Consider the following 19,530-nt stretch of genomic DNA (forward strand, 5'->3'; position numbering starts at 1 on the left):
TGTTCTGGGGGCTGAAAACCTCAGAGTCGAGAAAGCCTGGGGCTGTACCTGAGGGCAAGGGAGTGGGGTGGGCGGGGTCGGTGAAGTAGGAAATGGTGGGAACACAGCCAGCCCTGGGCGCTGAGTTCAAATCCTTGGAAACCTCCCTCCTGTGGTTCACCGGTGCCCGGGGCCCTCTCTTTTCCGTCTCCGGAGCAGGCTGCCTGCCCCACCCCCAGCAGCCTCCTCCCAGGTGCCCGGAGCGAACGGTCCACCTTCCTCCCGCCCCCCCCCCCCCGCGGAGACGGCAGGGCTCAGACACACTGGCCCTGACCTCGGCTGGCATCCCTCGTGGCTGCCTGTCCTCGGCGGTGGGAGGGGTCACCCCCAGGGGACTTTCATTCTAATCAGTGTGAGTGACACTTCGCTGGGGGTCAAGTGCAAGAAAGAAAGGAAGCGGAGCGATCTCGTGGTTGGGGTCACCTCGCCGCCCCCTGAACTGCCGCCTCCTAGCTCAGCGCGGTCTCCCGCAGTCCTCCGACGGGTCTCCTGCTTCTTGGGGACACGCTGGTCCCCAGGCCCGTCGCCGGCCCGATGGCCACGCGGGAAAACCTAGCAGTTTCCGTGGTCTGCAAAAAGCGAGGAGAAGGCCCCTTCTCTCTGCTGTTGAAAGGAGATTGAGTGTAACGTTTTGCTGGTTCNGCCGCCCCCCGAACTGCCGCCTCCTAGCTCAGCGGGGTCTCCCGCAGTCCTCCGACGGGTCTCCTGCTTCTTGGGGACACGCTGGTCCCCAGGCCCGTCGCCGGCCCGATGGCCACGCGGGAAAACCTAGCAGTTTCCGTGGTCTGCAAAAAGCGAGGAGAAGGCCCCTTCTCTCTGCTGTTGAAAGGAGATTGAGTGTAACGTTTTGCTGGTTCGATGGACAAAGATGAGGAGCGGGTCGACCCTGGGCTTGGCGGCTGAGCAGGTGGGGTGCAGGCCGCCAGTAAAGTCTCTCCGTCCTCTGGGTGGGGCCGGTTGTTTCTGCCCGGACTCTGGTTCCTGTCCAGTCCCTCAGGCATAAGCCGCGAGGAGAGCCGAGTCCTTAAGCGAATCGGGGTTTGTGGTCGGAGGGCAGCCGCGGGGACTGGGAGAGATGCACCCCGTGGAACCCACAGAGGGGTGTCAGTAGAGGGTGGGAAAGGATGGATAAGGCCTGTCTGCATGATTCCGTGGAAGGCTCCAAGGAAGACTCGTAGACCCCAACGAAAGAACTGTAATCGGGGACACAGATAACGTGTACAGCTGCCTGGTTCAAAATAGACACAAAGGTAGACACAGTGCAAAGGTCCATGGAGGGAGGAAGGGAGAAACAGGACGCGCTCCGTCCACACAACGGACAGTATGAAGGAAGGGGTTCTGGTACCTGCTGCCCCAGGGACACGCCTGGGAAGTTCTATGGAGGTGCAAGAAGCCAGACGAAATGGACAGGTGTTGCACGATCCCACCTCTGTGAAATACCTACAGTCGGCAAATTCACCATGTGAAGGTGCCTCTCGCCACCGAAATGCACATACACAGATGGTCAAAACGCTGCCCCTCGGGTTCTGTCCAACACACCCCAGTTAAAAAGAAGTCAGGAGCGTCCCAACCCCGGGCTGTGGGTTGTCAGGGCCCTGGGGCGATTCCGCGGTGGGGTGTCTTATGCAGAAGCTAAGGAGGGTGGAGTGTGGTCACCGTGATTTGTATAGAAGGTGTCACTCGAAGGAGTGTGGGAGGGCGACATGCTGTCTTGTGGTTTGGACGATGCTTGTGTGTTTGTGCTCAGAGAGGGTCCCCAAGAGGTCTGATCGAAGTGTGTCCGTGTCTGTGTGTGTTTGGTGAAAGCATTTCTATTCAGCAGGAGAGCACCCAGGTGGGGGTCCCCCGTGCCAGGACAGCTGGCAGGGGGCGGCAGCTGTGAGGACTGCTTTTGTCTTTCTTGTGTTGAGCAAACTGCCTTGGCCTCAAAGGCCAAGTGCGGGGTCTGTCAAGCTCTGAATTCCTGAGGTCCCCGTCTCTGTCAGCGGGTTCACCTCCCAGCCCCACCCGGTTTTTACCCTGCCCACAGGATAGAATTGAGGGCCGAGAGAACCCACTCTTGCCTCCAGGGTGAGTGAGTGCCTAGGCCAAAGTCACAGTCAGCCTGGTCCCCAGCCTGCAGGGGATCAAATCAAAAGATCAAAACTTGCTCCTGGAAACCCTCAGTCTCCCCGCCACCTCGAGCCAGCCATTTCCAGGTTCCAGTACCCACCAGGAACCCCCCGGGGCTTGTTCAAACCCGGATTGGTGGGCTTCACCCCCAGATCTAATAGGTCCAAGATGTGTGTTTCTAAGGTGTTCCCTGGTGATGCGGGCTCACTGGTCTACCTCAGGGAACGTGCTCTGAGAAACCCTTCTACCCTGTCCCTGGCCTTGGCCCTAGGGCTCGGCTCGTTTCAGGGCGGGAAGGGGCCGCTGAACAGAGGGGACGAAGGAAGGGTGACCAGGGCCAGATTGTGGAAGACTCTGATGTTCTTCCCAGGAAACACACACACACACAAACACATACAGAGAGAGAGAAAGAGACAGAGAGAGACACAGAGAGAGAGAGAGAGAGAAAGAGACAGAGAGAGAGAGAGAGAGAATAAAAGAGAGATAAGCAATAGTCTGGTGGTGTTCTCATGTATCGGCTCAAATTTGCTAGGTAACGCTGAACAGATTTCCAACGTTGTTTTACTTCATATCCTGATCGAAACTGAGCATCGTCTCGCCTGTCTTTTTCTTTCTTTCTCTTTAAAGATTTTCTTTCTTTCTTTTTAGAGCGAGAGGGTGGATCAGGAATCTAATCAGTGCCCTTCTGATGTACGGGACAACACCCAGCTGACTGAGCCGCTCTAGTCGTGGACTCTGCCACTGCCTGTGACAGGGTGTGTCGAAGACGACCCCTGTGGCTATATTTCCTATTTCCCTCCTAAGCCAAGCAGTGAAATTAAATACCTCTCCCTTCATTGTGGTCTACTTTAAATCCTCTTTCCCCACCCCCCCTTTTTCCCTGTTCTTTTGTAGAGTTTTTTATGTAGCGATCACACCCAGATTTTGGTAGAGTTCTCCCCGTGACCCAAAGTATTTGGTGTTATTGTAAATTGTATCCATTTCTGAAAATTTGTTGCCTCATTGTTTGTGGCTGGAGTATAAAAAAATAGCCCCATGTTGTTTTTTAGATGTTGTTTATTTACTTTTGCAGGGAGTGGAAGGGAGGGAGAAAGAGGAAGAGAGATAGCAATGTGACTGAGTCACTATCACAGGCACGTGCCCTGACTGGGAATCGAACCAGTGACCTCTCAGTTCTCAGGCCGGGCGCTCAGTCCACTGAGCCACAGTGGCCAGGGCAAACTAAACATGTTTTATTGACTTGTATCCAGTAACCTTGTGGATAGATTTTCACATTAATGTTCAACAATTATCTATAGATTCTTCTGGGTTTTCTACCTAAATACTCATGACATCCTTTAAAAAACTGTACTTTTCATATAGGTGTAGCACAACTCACTTCACCTAATTCATTGGCCACAACCAGGTAAGTCTGGCTCTAAATAGGTGACATTGAGATGCAGGAAAAACTGAGTCTGCTTCAAAAATCTAACATTATGCGAGAGTTTTCCTTTCCATTTACCAAGGAAGGTCACTATTCTTTTTCTAATTAATACACGCTACGTTTCTTAGCTAGTCTTGGTTTCTCTTTTGAAGCCTGAAGTCTGTGGTCCAGTCGGTGAGGATTGGTCATGCTGCTGGGGACAGCCATGCCTTCCCTCGTGAGACCTGCTGACTGTAGAAACAGATGAAGTAGATGTTGGGGTTTCATGTACTAACATTTCACCATCATTTCAATGTTCGGCTAGATCAATTGTACCTGTAGCAATCATTCTCTTCTGCTTTCCTCTTAATTTGATTTTCAGAAATTTAAAAAAAAAACAGTAAGATACACTTCTTTTTTTTTTAATATCCCCGAAAGGTCACTCTTCATAAAGCATCACAACAATTATATACTTACTACGGACTCCTGGGTATATGTGAATTTCTGAAACTGACATTCTGAGATCATCTTTAAAATTGCTCAGTCTCTGATGGACAGCCTCATCTTTTTTTTTTAATCTTGCTGATATAATCATTTCTTCCCTAAAACGAGAATGATTTGTTTTTGTATGAAGTTGCGATGAAAACTTCTTTTCATCGCAAGTTTTACATGAAGTGTTCCCCGAAAAGAAAACACACACCAAGAGTCCTGTAAAAATGATTTCTACAGCCCTGTCTGGTATAGCTCAGTGGATTGAGTGTGGGCCTGTGAGCCAGACGATCGCAGTTCGATTTTCAGTCAGGGCACATGCCTGGGTTGCAGGCCGGTTCCCATTGGGGGACGCATAAGAGGCAACCACACATTGATATTTCTCTCCTTCTCTCCTTCCCTACCCCTCTAAAGATAAATAAAATTTAAAAAAATTATTTCTACAAATACCAAGGCTTATAGGAAAATGGGGTTGGGCAAGTCACTCGAAATGTATGCAACTTTGTAATCAGAGAACTACAAAAAAAAAAAAGAAAGAAAAAACCCAATAACAATCTTGGTTGAAATATTAGCATCATGCATAAAGGTATGTTGAAAATGATACAGACGTATTTTAGGAACATGGAATTGTACCTTACCAGGCACAGGTGACAGCAGTTAAATGGCAAGGAATGTGGAGAAGGGCTGGCCCTGCTGACCGCCGGGTGTGGTGAAAACGCACGGCTAGGGTTGCCAGAGGGAAGGGGTGTTGGGAGTCTGGAAAAGGAGGCGAGGGGCCTGAGGAAACCAGACTGGCCGCCACAAAGCAGAAATGGGGCTGTGACGTACAGCTTAGGGAGCACAGTCGGCGACACTGGGATAACGAGGTAGGGCGTCCGGTGGGTCCTTCGAATGGTGCCAGGATGAGCAATTTGTAAAGTGTACGGTGGTCTCGCCGCTGTGTTACACGCCTGAAACGAATACAAAACAATATCCAATGGGCATTAGAATCTCAATGCATTTTTAAATAAAATCAATAGAAATGATTTTAAAGCACCGTGATGGAGGATAACTGGGCACTGAGCCCTCCTAAGACAGAGCCGTGGCAAGACCTCGGGGCAAGTCGCTGAGGGACTGGGCGCTGTGCCCGGGCCGTGTTGGGGGTCCGGTGCTCCTGAGCCTGGCGTCTGCAGCTGCGTGGGGGTACTTTGTGTTCATTCAGCTGCCTTTGCTTACGGGTGCAGATGTTAACATGCTGGGAAGAACTGTGTAAGAACTTAGGTGACTTCTGCCCCTTTCCAAAATCATTTGCTTGTTTGCCAAGCCTGTGTGAGCGAACGCACATGTGTGAATCAAGGGATGGAGCAGGACAGATTTTACTCGCTGTTTTCTATGAACACACTTTCTTCCCATCTTTGCTCTCACTGGTCCCCGGGATCAGAATACTCCTCACGTTTTGTCTGCCTTCTCTTCCTCCGGACTCTTATCCGAGGTTAAGGCCCATCTCAAATGTCACCTCCTCCATGAAGCACATCTTGATGCCCTTACCCAATGTGAATAATTGTGGTATACTCAGAACACACCCTTGAAAAATATTTTCTAATTTCTTTTTTTAAAGATTTTATTTATTTATCTTTAGAGGGGAAGGGAAGGAGAGAAGGAGAGAAATATCAATGTATGGTTGCCTCTTGTGCGTCTCCCCACTGGGAACTGGCCTGCAACCCAGGCATGTGCCCTGACTGGGAATCGAACTGCGATCCCTTAGTTCACAGGCCTGCGCTCAATCCACTGAGCTACACCAGCCAGGGCAGAACACACCTTTTAAAAGCGATTTTTATTAGGCCTCATATGCTGCTATTTTGGTGTTCCTCTTTTTCTCCCTTCTTGGCTATCTGTTTCCTAAAAGCCACTTCGGGACTTATTTATCCTATCAGGAAGTTTTAAGTGTGAATCTCTGTCACCTGAGGAAAAAACCCTACACCTGTATGTATGAATACTACTATATTTGTGTTAATTTGAATAATGCTTTTATATACTGAAGGCATGGAGATCTTTGCAGAGTTATCATTTGTAATGGTACCTTGCTACATGATACACACTGCTGAAGAGACATTTAAATGCTTTCGATCTTTGTTGATGAATATGCTTTCGAAAATGCTACTTATAAATTTACCAAAGAAATGTTCCGGGAAAGCCACTGTCGTCTGTGAGTCTTTGGGTCTTTGTTGCGTTGAAAGAACTTTCAGAGACATCGCTCTGTATCAGGTTTTCTGGGAGGTTATTAACCAAACCACTTGAAATGGCTCAGGATTGCAAGCTGCCCTCAATGCCACGTTAAGTCCTCGGTGGCAAGAGTAAATGGGAACTTGTGAGTTAAAACTTTTAGAGAGGGAAGTTTGGGGGGCTACTGTCTTCTCTGAAAATATAGAGACGCTGAGAAAAATACGTAAAGTACACTCTGCCACATTAGTGGGGAATCTGGGTCCTGGCATGTACCTTTAAAATTAGAAATAAAAAACATACACTCTTTTGAGCCCTGGCTGGTGTAGCTCAGTGGATTGAGCACAGGCCTGCGAACCAGAGGATCACGGTTCGATTCCCAGTCAGGGCACATGCCTGGGTTGCAGGCCAGTTCCCAGCAGGGGACACACTAGAGGCAACCATACATTGATGTTTCTCTCCCCCTCTCCTTCCCCTCTAAAGATAAATAAATAAAATCTTAAAAAAAACCCCATACACTCTTTTGGGAGGTTTTCTTAGGCTCCACCAAGAAAGAAATGCCAATCAGCCATAAAATAGGCAATAAAGAGCTTTATTGGGGTTTGTGCACCCGGGTGAGATTCCACGGTCTACAGAATGAGGCCGTGGAAGTCACGCCTGAGCAGGGAATGTAGTGGGGTTTTATTTTCGTTGGCTCCCCGTGGGAGCTGAGGATTGGTGCCCTCTGAACAAAGAGGCAGTACAGCACTGGTGGTCTCTTCCTCGGACTCAGGTTACTGTGAGGATGTCCGTCTTGGCAAAGTCCAGCCGGAGCTTCCTCCTATCCCTGCCCACCCTAACATTCCAACCTCTTTGATAGGATAAGGGACGACGTGTTCACCTGGCTGCTTCCTGCTGACTGGAGGGGCGTAGAGCGGAGGGCCTGGAGGTCAGCCGTTTCTAGTTGGCCAGGGAGGGGCGGGGAGGTTTGTGTCTGAAGCAACATCTGGTGAAAAGTAACCCTGGAAGCTTCGCGAATTCTTTCCTGGAGGAATCTCAGAAAACAGGGGCCAAGCATTAATAGTATGCAGATTATTATGATTGGCCCTAGAACCGGGGCCAGGGTGGTGAAAAATAGGGAACGCCACCACAGGGTTCTTTCAAAGAGTGGTGGGGCCTTGGCGTAAGCTGTGGGGTCAGCACAGTCGGGAAGCAGGGGAAGGCTGAGGAGGAGTTCATGGTCCACAGCAGCGTTCCATTGCACCAGAAAAACGTCCCTGGGGGGCTGGTAGTGGTTCCCGATATCTGCACGGTCTGGTTGCGTGAGGAACCACCTGCAGTAGTGTAACATACTTTGGGACTGTTCATTATGTTTTGAAAGAGAGGTACATCTTTTGGGGGAAAAAGGTGTCGGGGAGTTCGTGACCTTGAGGGGAGTGGGTATGGGAACCGCCACAACAGGGGAGCGGTCCAGAAAAGCGCACAGGAAGCAGTCACTGACTGTTGGTGACGTTTCCAATGTCAGTGATACTGAAGAACTGGATTCCTTGGCATATGAGGCTTAGCCAAGAAAAAGGGGCACTCTGCTTTCTTTGTTGGATCTGTGTTGGCAAAGATTGTTCACGTGTTAATATGGTATCAGTTAATAGGGTTGTATTACATGGTTCTGGAACAAGAGTTCGGTATATTTCAATGGAACTCTGGGGATACGAATATGAGAGGCTTTGGTATAGTTTTCCCTTCACTCCCCGTTCCCATCTGGAGTCCCATGGACCATAAATGGTAAAGCGCCACGACTGGAGAGTATTCCATGTATGGCATCTGCAATAGTGGAAGGGGCAGCCTCCATATGTGTCTGGCCAGAGTTTGCACTTACTTTTTGTCTGATCATAGAGGAAGCAGAGAATGTGCCATCCATGCCGGGCAGTCCAGCTGTCTAGCCCTCTAAAGCTACTTTGGGGAGCAGAGAGACAGATGGATGTAGAGCAACCAGTGAGAGGGAAGTCCGAAAAAGTGACAGAGTGAGAATTTACCTGTCCATTCCTGTGATATATTTCATGTACTAAGAATCTCTAGATGTATTTAGTTTGTAGGTAAGGAGGGGTTTTTGGCAGGGATGGGTAAGCAAGAAGGAGGAGGAGGAGGATTTGTAGAGACTTCATTGGGAGAACCTGGTGTTTTAATAAAGCGGACTTGGGTGTCTCCTATGGGCTGCGCTGACCACTTTCCTGAGGCAGGGGCCGGCTTAAGGCGGGAGAGGTGGGCGCACACTGGCTGACTTGCCAGTTTTGCTGCTGTGGGGGTGGTTAAAATAACAGTATGAGGCCCCGTCCACTTGGGCTGGAGTGGTCCAGGTCGGAGTTCTTTGAGTAATACCTGGTCTCCAGGCTGTAGGTGAGTGACTGGGCCTGTCTCCGGACACCCCCCACAGGAGGAAGAACTCTGTCTGTGTGTTCATGGAGAAGATGCCGGAGGAGAGAGAGATAGGGCAGATAGGAGCCAGAGGAGGAGTATATACTGGCAAGTTATGGTTAATAAGGAAAGGGCGGCCGTACAGTACTTCGAAAGGGCTAAGTCCTGTTGGTGAGTTTGGTTAGGTGGGTTCTCAGGATACTATTAGCCCGTTCTACTTTCCTGGAAGACTGGGGATGATAAGGGATGTGCAACTTCCAGGTGATGCCAAGGGAGGAGGAGACCTGCTGGGCGATCTGGGAGATGAAGCCTGGGCCATTGTCTGAATGGATAGAGGAGAGCATCCCAAATCGTGGGATGATGTGGTTGAGGGGGGAGTGGGCTACCGTATTCACTGTTTCTCTTGTCATGGGATAGGCCTCAATCCAACCTGAAAATGTGTCAACATTTAACAAAGGTTAAAAGGTGGCAGAATTTCTTGTGGGGAGGCATGTGCATAAAGTCGACCTGCCAATCCTGTCCCAGGAGATGTTCACGTAGTTGATGGCCCGGGACCTGAGGCTTCATTCCTCCCTGGGCGGATGTCTTGGAGCAGATGGCACATTTAGGGTTTCACACAGGCACCAGTTTTCTGCCCTGGTAGTTCTCCCAGTGTGCATTATTGGCGATGTCTTTCAAGGCCTGCAAACCTGTTCTTATTTCTTAGAATTGTGAAATCACAGTGTTCACCATCTGCAGCTTAAGCCACACCCCAAGGAGACTGCTTTCCTCTGACCCTTTTGCGGTCAATGTCAACGATACCATTACTACTGAACCACGGCGAGAGGTAAACGGTCCTTTATCTTTTTAACAAGCTTATTTCCCTCTTCATCATCTGTCTCCTGGGAATTCATATATTTTCTTTTTTAAAAAATATATTTTATTGATTATACCATTACAGTTGTTCTATTTTCCCCACTTCATTCCTCTCCACCCGCACACTCCCTCCCCCACCATTCTCCCCCCCTTAGTTTATAACCACGTGTCTCAAGTTCTTTAGATTCTATATTTCCCCTCCTATTCTTGCCCTCCCCCTTATCTATTTTCTACCTACCATCTATGCTATTTTCTGTACCTTCCACCCCCTTCTCCTCCTCCCACTCCCCTGTTGCTAACCCTCCATGTGTTCTTCATTTCTATGGTTCCACTCCTGATCTAGCTGTCCTCTTGGTTTGCTTTTGTTTTAGGTGTGGTTGTTAATAACTGTGAGTTTGCTGTCCTTTCATTGTTCGTATTTTTTATCTTCTTTTTCTTAGATAAGTCCCTTTAACATTTCATATAATAAGGGCTCGGTGATGATGAACTCCTTGAACTTGACCTTATCTGAGAAGCACTTTAACTGTCCTTCCATTCTAAATGAAAGCTTTGCTGGACAAAGTAATCTTGGATGCAGGTCCTTGCATTTCATGACTTTGAATACTTCTTTCTAGCCCCTTCTCACCTACAGGGTTTCTTTTGAGAAATCAGCTGATAGTCTAATGGGAACTTCTTTGTAGGTAACTGTCTCCTTTTCTCTTGCTGGTTTTAAGATTCTGTCCTTATCTTTCATCTTGGGTAACGTAATTATGGTGTGCCTTGGTGTGTTCCTTCTTGGGTCCAACTTCTTTGGGACTCTCTGAGCTTCCTGGATTTCCTGGAAGTCTATTTCCTTTGCCAGACTGGGGAAGTTCTCCTTTATTATTTGTTCAAATAAGTTTTCCACTCGTGGCTGTTTCTTTCCCCCTTCTGGTACCCCTATAATCCGGATGTTGGAACGTTTAAAGATGTCCTGGAGGTTCCTAAGCCTCTCCTCATTGTTTTGAATTCTCATTTCTTCATTCCTTTCTGGTGGGATGTTTCGTTCTTCCTTCTGGTCCATTCCATTGATTTGAGTCCCCGTTTCCTTTCCATCGCTATTGGTTTCCTGGACATCTCCCTTCATTTCAATTAGTTTAGCCTTCATATGTTCCTCTAATTTGTGACTATAATCAACCACTCCTGTGAGCATCCTGGTGACCAGTATTTTGAACTGTGCATCTGAGAGGTTCGCTATTTCTTTTTCACTTAAGGGTTATGGGCTCTGGGGCTTTGAGTTCTTCTTGAGCCATCTTTTGGGCTGTTTGTGCCTGTTACACAGCAGGATCAGAGCCCTAGGTGTTCACCAGAGCAGGGCAACTCAGTTGCTGGGTTGTGATGCTGTATGTGGGGGCGGGGTCAAAGAGGAGCAATGGTGGTTCCGTCTGCCGTCTCCCGCCTTGGCCCCCACAGGTGTGGCAGCTGCCACCGTCCCACTGCACGTGAGTGTGCCACCGCTGTCAGCCCTCCACCACTGGGTTCGCCCCCTGGGGCCTGCATGGTCCGTCTCACTGTGCGCGACTGTGCGACCGCAGTCAGTCTGCCCCGCACCCCGACTGGGTCTGGGCCACTTGCGTGCCTAGGTCGGGGGATCTGTCCTGCCAGTCCCTGCTCTGCTGCTGGTTCTGCCCCTCTTACCATCACCGTTGAACTGTTAGTTGTAGTTGGACTTCCATATAATTCAATTTTCTGTTTTGGGCTGTGTCTTTGTTCTCCAAACCTTTGTTGTATTCAAATTTGGTTGTGGGAGAAGGCACAGTATTTCCACCTATGCCTCCACCTATGCCTCCATCTTGGCAGAAGTCCGGAATTCATATATTTTTGTTTTGGGTTCCTGCGTTTCTTTCACGATCTGTTTCTTCAACTGTTGGCACCCCCTGGTGCGAGAGCGCCTGCTTTGGCCACAAGGGGGATGATGTTCGCTTCTTCATGCAAACGCTTCATAAATTCGATATCCAGCAGGTTGCATCCTGAAGGAGTGATGAAGGACAAACAATGCTACGCCCTGTTATCAGGCGTGTGACCTCTGTTCACTCGGGATTCTGCATGTAGGAAGCCCTCAAACTTACTGTCCGTGTGGTCGGTAACTGGCTGCCAGCAATTACTACTAACCACTGCGTCTCCAAATTCTGGGGTATCAACTATTGGGAGTAGCAGCTGAACCCCACCTTCTTTGATCGAAACTTTGGACGGTTCCACCTGCACAGTCTTTTTTATTCTGTGGAAGGACCTAGATACTCAGGAGAACACAAATCTATGAGGAACAACGTGTCGATTAGCGTTGACTTTCCCAATCCAGATTCCCCTGCAACCATGACTGTGAACTCACTGATAGCCTCATAGCCTTCAGGGTTCTCCCGTCGAGCTGCCGTGGGGTTGCTGTGGACACTCCTCTCCTCATTTACCCATTTTTTCCCATTTTACAAGTTTCTGTTCTCATTTGCTGCTTCCCTCTGACCTAACTGGTTGAGATTGTTACAGGACAGGGGGCCTGGGTCTGAGCGGGTCTGCCTGGGGCCAGACGGCAGCCTGGGTTCTTGACTTTGGTGGGAAAGATTTCATGGCACCAGCCCAGGTGACTACGAGGGTGCATTTATTAAAGACGGGGACAGTGAAACAGGGAAGGGCTTAGCATAGGAGAAGCAACAGGAGAGCTCAGGCGGGGCTGCCTTAGCTCCCTGGGGAGTCAGAGAAAAGGGGGGCTTGGGGACGGGTGCAGGGGATCAACCTGGGTTGAGCTGCCACTGCCCACTGCTCCCCTGGTTGCCAGTCTCATGGGGAGCCTCAGCATTTAGGAGATGCTGCCTGTGGGGGCAGGAGGGGAGGGGGGAAGGGATTGGCGTGTGCTCTCCCCAGAGAGGGAGCCTGCTCGCTGGGTTGTTTGTCTTGAGTTTCTCTCTCTCTCTTGCAGGTGGAATCCTAGGGGAGGTCTCAGGGGCAGGGTTGGTAGAATATTCATCAGTTTTCCAGGAGCCCTCCTTCAGGATCCTAGTCTCCACTGACTGGCCGGCACCTGGGCAGGGAGTTCTCAGCAGCCGTAGCTGGTCCTGGTGTCACCCGCCCAGGGTGCTTTCCTGGAGATAAGACAGGGCTGAGGCCGGGATGTTATCTCCAGAGACCAGAGCTCCCGCCTTTGGCTGCCAACTTGGCCTAACGCCAGTGAGTTCAGCCCTCGGCCTCAGTTTCCCTATTTTACCTCGAAGGAATTTGCCTAGCTTCCTATGATCCTGCCCCATGATAGCGCTTAAAACCGTTCACTTTAGTCTTTGTTCGTATCTGACATCTGATATCTGATCTGGCATTTATCCAAGAGAGAAACGATGAGGACGTGGGAACATTAAGAACGAATGGGGGCCACCACATTTCATACCTTAGAGGAGGCAGACGAATTTCTTCAGAGATGGGAGTTCCTGGAGAGAGTTTAAAAGGTGAGCGATGGTATACCTGGTCAATCCATTAAATACATAATTAGCCTGGCTACAGCTCTGGGCCCTGATGCCTCGTCGGCGAATTCTGTCACGTACTTAAGGAAGAAACGGTGCTTCCCACAGGCTGCTGTCCTGCCCTCGGTCTACTCTTTCCCTGTCTCATCTTGTTCTTCCTTCTCGGAATATGGTTTCCCCTCCATTTTCCATTCGGTCTAGTTTCCCTCACTCTCTCATTCCCTTCCCTATTTTGAGGGTGCTGAAAGCCTTATCTTTTTATTATCATTAATCTTTATCGGAGCATATACTTGTAAAAAAATTATTGATTTGAGAGAGAGAGAGAGAGAGAGAGAGAGAGAAATATCAGTCAGTTGCCTCCCACCTGTACCCTGACTGGGGCTCGAACCCCAAACCTTTTGGTGCACAGGACGATGCTCCAACCCACTGAGTTGCCTGGCCGGGGTAGCAAGCTTTGTCTCTGAAGCCACCAAACTGGAGTTGCCCTCCAGGCCCTGTGGCCCCAGCGTTCCCCCCATTCTCATCTCCCAGCCTCTGTTTCCTTATCAGTCACCTGAGATGCCTGGGAAAGCAGGGGCTGGATTCTGTTTAGTCTTGGGAAAGCCACTGAGCCCCTCCTAATCCATAAAATAGCAGATGGGGAGATGGCCCCCACCTCAACGAGGGAAACATCACAAGGGAAGTACTAGGAGTGCTTAGCGCTCTTAGCTGGGGCACGGGGTAAGTAAGGGCCTGCTGGAGTTCAGCGGCGATTTGATTGTCATTGCGTGTCCCAGGCATGATCTCACACAGAGGGGGCAGGAGTGGGGACGGCACCCCCTAGTGAGAACTCGGATGTCCCCTGGAAGTCCCCTCCCCTTTGGGTCAGGAGTCTGAACCTAATCCTCGCTAATTCCCCTGCCCTTCTGCTGAGGCTGGGCTGTCTGGGTAAGAGGATTGGAGCTTTTGCTAAATTAGTCCCGTTCGGGGACAGAGGAAACAGCAGGAGGGGCCGGGAGATCCAGGGGGACAGGAGGGAGGACGAGGACAAGGGGGCGGAGGAGAGAGGCGAAGAGAGCAGAGAACTGTTGGCAGGGCCGCAAAGTTCGCTGCATGTCTTTTGCAGACGACGGTCTAGGAATGCGTCCTTGCCTTTGATTTTTCTCTGAAGTAATTTTGTTAGGTTGCACCGTGGCCGCTGTCCATGGCAGCCTGCATTTCAGAAAAACTTGTCTAGACCGGTGAATTTTCGTGTAGCCATTTTAACAGTGAAGGTGGAAGACAAGAAACAACATTTCTGGCATATGACGCTTCCTTATTTTGAGGAAGGTAAAAACGCAGCTGGCCCTGGCTGGTGTAGCTCAGTGGATTGAGTGCGGGCCTGCGAACCAGAGGATCGCGGTTCGATTCCCCATCAGGGCACATGCCTGGGTTGCAGGCAGGTTCCCTGCAGGCCAACTCCCAGCAGGGGACACACAAAAGGCAACCGTACATTGATGTTTCTCTCCCTCTCTCCTTCCCCTCTAAAGATAAATAAATAAATAAAATCTTAAACAAACAAACAAACAAAAATGCAGCTGAAACACACACACACGAAGGCCTGTGCAGTGTGTGGAGAAGGTGCTGTGACCGATCGAACGTGTCAGCAGTGGTCTGCGACGTCTTGTACCGGAGGTCCCTCGCCGGACGGCGCTCCGGTCAGTGGGTAGACCCACTACAGTTGGTGGCGATGCCATTGAGACATTTACTAAGAACCAGTGATGTTACACCTCATGGGAGAGAGCTGACACCCTCCAGATATCCAAGTCAATAGAGTTACTGGTCAAAATGAAAACAAGTGTGTCTTAATTTTACGGGGAAAAGCAAACAGGCTTTTTGGCCAGCCTGAGCCCTTGCCTGTGGAAGGAGGGAACTGAGAAGGAAAGTACAGATGTGAAAAATGGGACCAAAAATGGGGGGAGGGGGAAACGCCAGGGGGAAATCACACCGGGGAGGGGGGCATCCCGACAAGACACACCGAAATCGAAGGGCCACCTCTTCCTAGCTGTGGACTTGGGCAGGTTCCCTGACCTCCCTGCCTCGGGCTCTCATCTGGGAAATGGGGATGACAATAACAGCTGCCTGAGCATAACAGCGTGTGCCTGCTGGGTCGTTCTGAGAATCAAAGCCTTAGGATCGGCTTTCGCCGTCCTCTGGCCAGGGGCGCCTGCTCAGTCGATTTGTCTTTCTTTTCTTTTCTAGCCGATGTACGGAGGTGAAATACACGTACTGCAAAATGAACCCATTTGAAGTGTGCAGTGTGGGCGCTTGTGGACAGCCGCGGAACCGCACTGTGATCAAGACAGAGGACGTTTCTAGTCCCCAAAGAGTCCCTCGCGGTGAGTCCTGCCTGCTGACCCCGGTTCCTAGCCGTCCATGTTGGCTTCCTGCCTCTAGGACACCCCCTTTTCCAGAACATCACCTGTATGGGATCACACAGTAGGGACTGCTTGGAACCTGGAGCTTTGCCCTCACTGTGCTCTCCACCCATGTTTGTCAGTTCGTGGCTTTTTGGGGGTTTTAATCCCCACCTAAGGGCCTGTTTATTGATTTTAGAAACAGAGGAAGTGAGAGACAGAAGGCAACACGGATGTGGAAGAGGAACATGAGTCGGTTGTCTCCCCCACACACCCTGAGGGCGGGTTGAGCCGGCAGCCTCTTGGCGTGCAGGTTGGCACTCCAACCTCCTAGCCCGGTGGCCTGGGCTCCAGCTTTTGGCTTTTGGGGACAGCGTTGCCATGAACAGGGGGTGTAGCAGTTTTTGTCTGAATACCCGTTTTCAGTTCTTTGAGCCGCCATCTAACCTCAGATCTTTTTTGTCACCCGAATAGAAACTTGTACCCAGGAAGCAGGGTCCTCCCTACCCCGCCCCCCTTTACCCACTTCAGAGGACCGAGCATCTGTTTTCTGTCCCTGTGGGTTTACCTATTATGTTCCATTTGCTTATACATTCATTGCTTTCTACATTCTTGTATGTGTCCTGACCGGGGTTTGAACCCACAACCTTGGTGTATTGGGACGACCCTCTAACTAACTGAGCCACCCCACCAGCGGGGATGTATATTTTAACCACAAAAAGAAAGAAATATCTATGGGCCAATTAGCATGGACCAGACTTCTGGACCACATGCTTAATATATAATAACCTGAGAGGGCCTCGGCTGGGTTGGTCCTCAAGGGCAGGACAGGACTTGGGTGCTGTCTGCGCAGAAAACGTGCAACCATCGTTAATATAACGGGAACGGTTTGTGCAACATCCATGTAACGGGACGGCCACGGAGAGTGGACTGGAACGTGTGTGTGTGTGAGCAGTAATGACTTCGCGGGACTAGTCAGTGGAGGCGGCAGGTGTCGAGGGAGCCTGTGTGCCGTGGGGACGTGGCCCTGAAAAACGACAGCAAAGCAACAAATCTGCATCACATTTTGGGTGGCACTTGCACATTCCCCCCCAGAAACTGTTCGGATGATTCAGAAAGCTTTCGGGGATGGCGCGGTGAGTGCAGTACGAATAAAAGGGTGGCATAAACGCTCCGGAGATGGTTGAGAATGTGTTGAAAGGGATCCACATTCTGGAAGACTGAATAGTAAATATTGAATACTGAATATTGTAGCCTGTGTTATAGGCTACAATCAACAAAGATCGGGGAATTGTGTGAGGCCCCAAGGTGTACCTGCTTTGAAGAGGACTGACGTATCATTGTCCTGTGTATGATGTTTCTTGTATTATTATTTCATAAAAAAATATATAATAATCTTACTTAATTCTCTCCAGGTAGGTCTTCTTGATGCCCCACGTGGGAAACTGAGGCTGGGCAGCATGAATCCGCTGCGCTCACGTGACCAGCACGGCTGTACCAGACTGAGACAGCAAGTGTGTCCGTCCCCATCAATCCTGTGTTCAACCCCCTTGGGACTCAACGATCAGGAGGAACAGAAGCAGAGAAAGGCGACGTAGAGGTTGAGGCGCAGGAAGTCGGAGGCAAAAGGGAGCGAGAAGGAGAAGGAAGAAGGCAAAAAAAAAAACAGAGCAAAAAGAAACGGGAGAGAGGAAGGAAGTCAGAGAGAGGAAGAGATCAGAGAGAAATGGCGGGAAATGAAGGTGATCCAGGGACAAGGGACGGAAGGAGGGGCAGGGGAGGGTGAAGTCACAGAGGTCAATGGGGAGGGCTTCATCCCTCAGCAGGCCCCTGAGGCGGGAAGTCTGGGGCACCCGACAAGGCCACCGCGCCCTGGAGGCTGGCCGTCTGAGCCTGTGTCCCTGTTTTGCTGGCTTTCGGGAGGAAAAGACAGTGACCTGGGGGAGGAAGCCTGTGGCTGGGCCCATGCCCCCAGAGAGAGAAGGCGGTGGGGGCGGGATGGGACAGAGCGATTTCTGTGTCTACCCTTCCAGTCTGCCCTTCTGTGGAAATAAAAATAAATCACCCAGACTTTAAGTGGGATTCAACATTTTAACCATTTTCACTCTGACAGGGGCCAGGGAAGGGACACCAGGAGTTCCGGGGAGTGGGAAAGGGGGGGTGGACAAGGGACGGTGGCCCCTTCCTTCTGTCCCCACTTCCCTCGTCACTCTTCTTGGCTTTGGAAAGTGGACCCTTTGGCCCTCTGGTTAGCCCAGCAAGCTCCTGAGCAGATTCTACTCCTGCTCTTTCCAACTCCTTGAGAAGTCTTGGGAGACTGAGATAGGGGGTCTCAGCCTCTACTGCCTTCCAGCCTCCTTCAGAGCATCACATCCACCCACCGAACCCTCCCCGAACCCCCTCATCCAGCTGCCTCTGAATCGCTTGCACAGATGTACCCTCCCCTGTGGATGGAGAACTCCCCTTTGCACCCCAGCCTCCCCACAGAGTGCGGGAGTGTCTACCACGTGAGTAACTAAACCATGCATTCTGGTCCCAACCCAGAGCGCAGGGTCATCTCTGCCTGTCCCTTTCCTGTGAATCTTGTCTGGATCCCCCCAACCTGCACCCCAACACGTACCATCCTCCTCTTTATCAGTGGCCCACTCTGGACTCTGCACCACTCCCGGGTTTAAGGTCACAGGGTCAAGCATGACTCAGGCCCACACAAGATGACCAAGTGGCATGTTGAGGAAACCACCTCTGTGGGCTCTAGTTATCGCACTGTGTGCAGGATGTGGGGGACCTCTCTCGGCCCAAACCCAGAAAAATCGCCTGATGCCTCCCAGTCTCTCTTCACACTGCGGCTTCCTCCGGGTACCCCTTCTCACTCTGGGGGCCTGGAGCCAGCTCCTACCCCCTCATGAGCCCTGATTACACGCATCTCTTCCCAACTCTGAATTTGGTGGACTCAGCCTTAGCAGGAGTATTTACACCATGGAAATTGGCAAGCACTGCAAGTATTTACACCATGGAAATTGGCAAGCACTGCAAGCACTGCAAGTCACCTGGGGAGCCAGGTGACTTTCAAATTGTATTGAAAGTAACATGGTGCTGCCCAGGAAGGCGTCCTCAGGCCAGGCACTGTGTTTCGATCCCACCAACATCGAAACTGCCAACAAAAATCTGAAAGACGGGTTGTCTGTTTGACATGGAGGCCTCCCTCCAAATCCGTTTCCTCCCCACCTCCCCACACTGGCTTTTGCGTTTTCATAGGTGGGAAGCCCGTCCATCACCTATTCCGTTTGAAACACCTACAACTATAGCTGCTACGCTATGTACCACAATTCCTCCAAAGTCTGGGTGACCTTCACCTTTAGGACACCCTCCAACAAAAGGAAAAACCGACAGGTGCGGAACAGACAACCTGCCTTCCATGCTACCCAATGTGTCCTTGCCCAGGGTCTGAATGAATGAATGGCTGCGTGATGAAGTATCTTTAAGGAGAAACTAAGAAGAAACAGATGCTCAGTTAATAGCAAACAGGCCCCTAAACCTACCGTGCACACCTGGCATTTGTGACATCTGCTCACATTGCTGAGTAAACATTCTTTATTTTTCATTTATTTTTATTCAAAAAAATTTTAAAGATTTTATTTATCTTTAGAGGAGAAGGGAAGGAGAGAGGGAGAGAAATATCAATGTATGGCTGCCTCTCGNTGAAAGACGGGTTGTCTGTTTGACACGGAGGCCTCCCTCCAAATCCGTTTCCTCCCCACCCCCCCACACTGGCTTTTGCGTTTTCATAGGTGGGAAGCCCGTCTATCACCTATTCCGTTTGAAACACCTACAACTATAGCTACTACGCTATGTACCACAATTCCTCCAAAGTCTGGGTGACCTTCACCTTTAGGACACCCTCCAACAAAAGGAAAAACCGACAGGTGCGGAACAGACAACTGCCTTCCATGCTACCCAATGTGTCCTTGCCCAGGGTCTGAATGAATGAATGGCTGCGTGATGAAGTATCTTTAAGGAGAAACTAAGAAGAAACAGATGCTCAGTTAATAGCAAACAGGCCCCTAAACCTACCGTGCACACCTGGCATTTGTGACATCTGCTCACATTGCTGAGTAAACATTCTTTATTTTTCATTTATTTTTATTCAAAAAAATTTTAAAGATTTTATTTATCTTTAGAGGAGAAGGGAAGGAGAGAGGGAGAGAAA

The 19,530-nt window shown here is 50.2% G+C and overlaps 1 pseudogene; it reads right to left on the reverse strand.

Moving 5' to 3' along the window:
- Positions 1-9,244: 9,244 nt before the first annotated feature.
- On the reverse strand, positions 9,245-11,835 carry LOC118996413 (septin-7-like; annotated as a pseudogene).
- Between the last annotated feature and the right edge of the window lie 7,695 nt (positions 11,836-19,530).

Source organism: Sturnira hondurensis, unplaced genomic scaffold (assembly GCF_014824575.4).
Source record: "Sturnira hondurensis isolate 20B ecotype Veracruz unplaced genomic scaffold, ASM1482457v3 Scaffold0001020, whole genome shotgun sequence".
In the NCBI taxonomy this organism is placed as follows: domain Eukaryota; kingdom Metazoa; phylum Chordata; class Mammalia; order Chiroptera; family Phyllostomidae; genus Sturnira; species Sturnira hondurensis.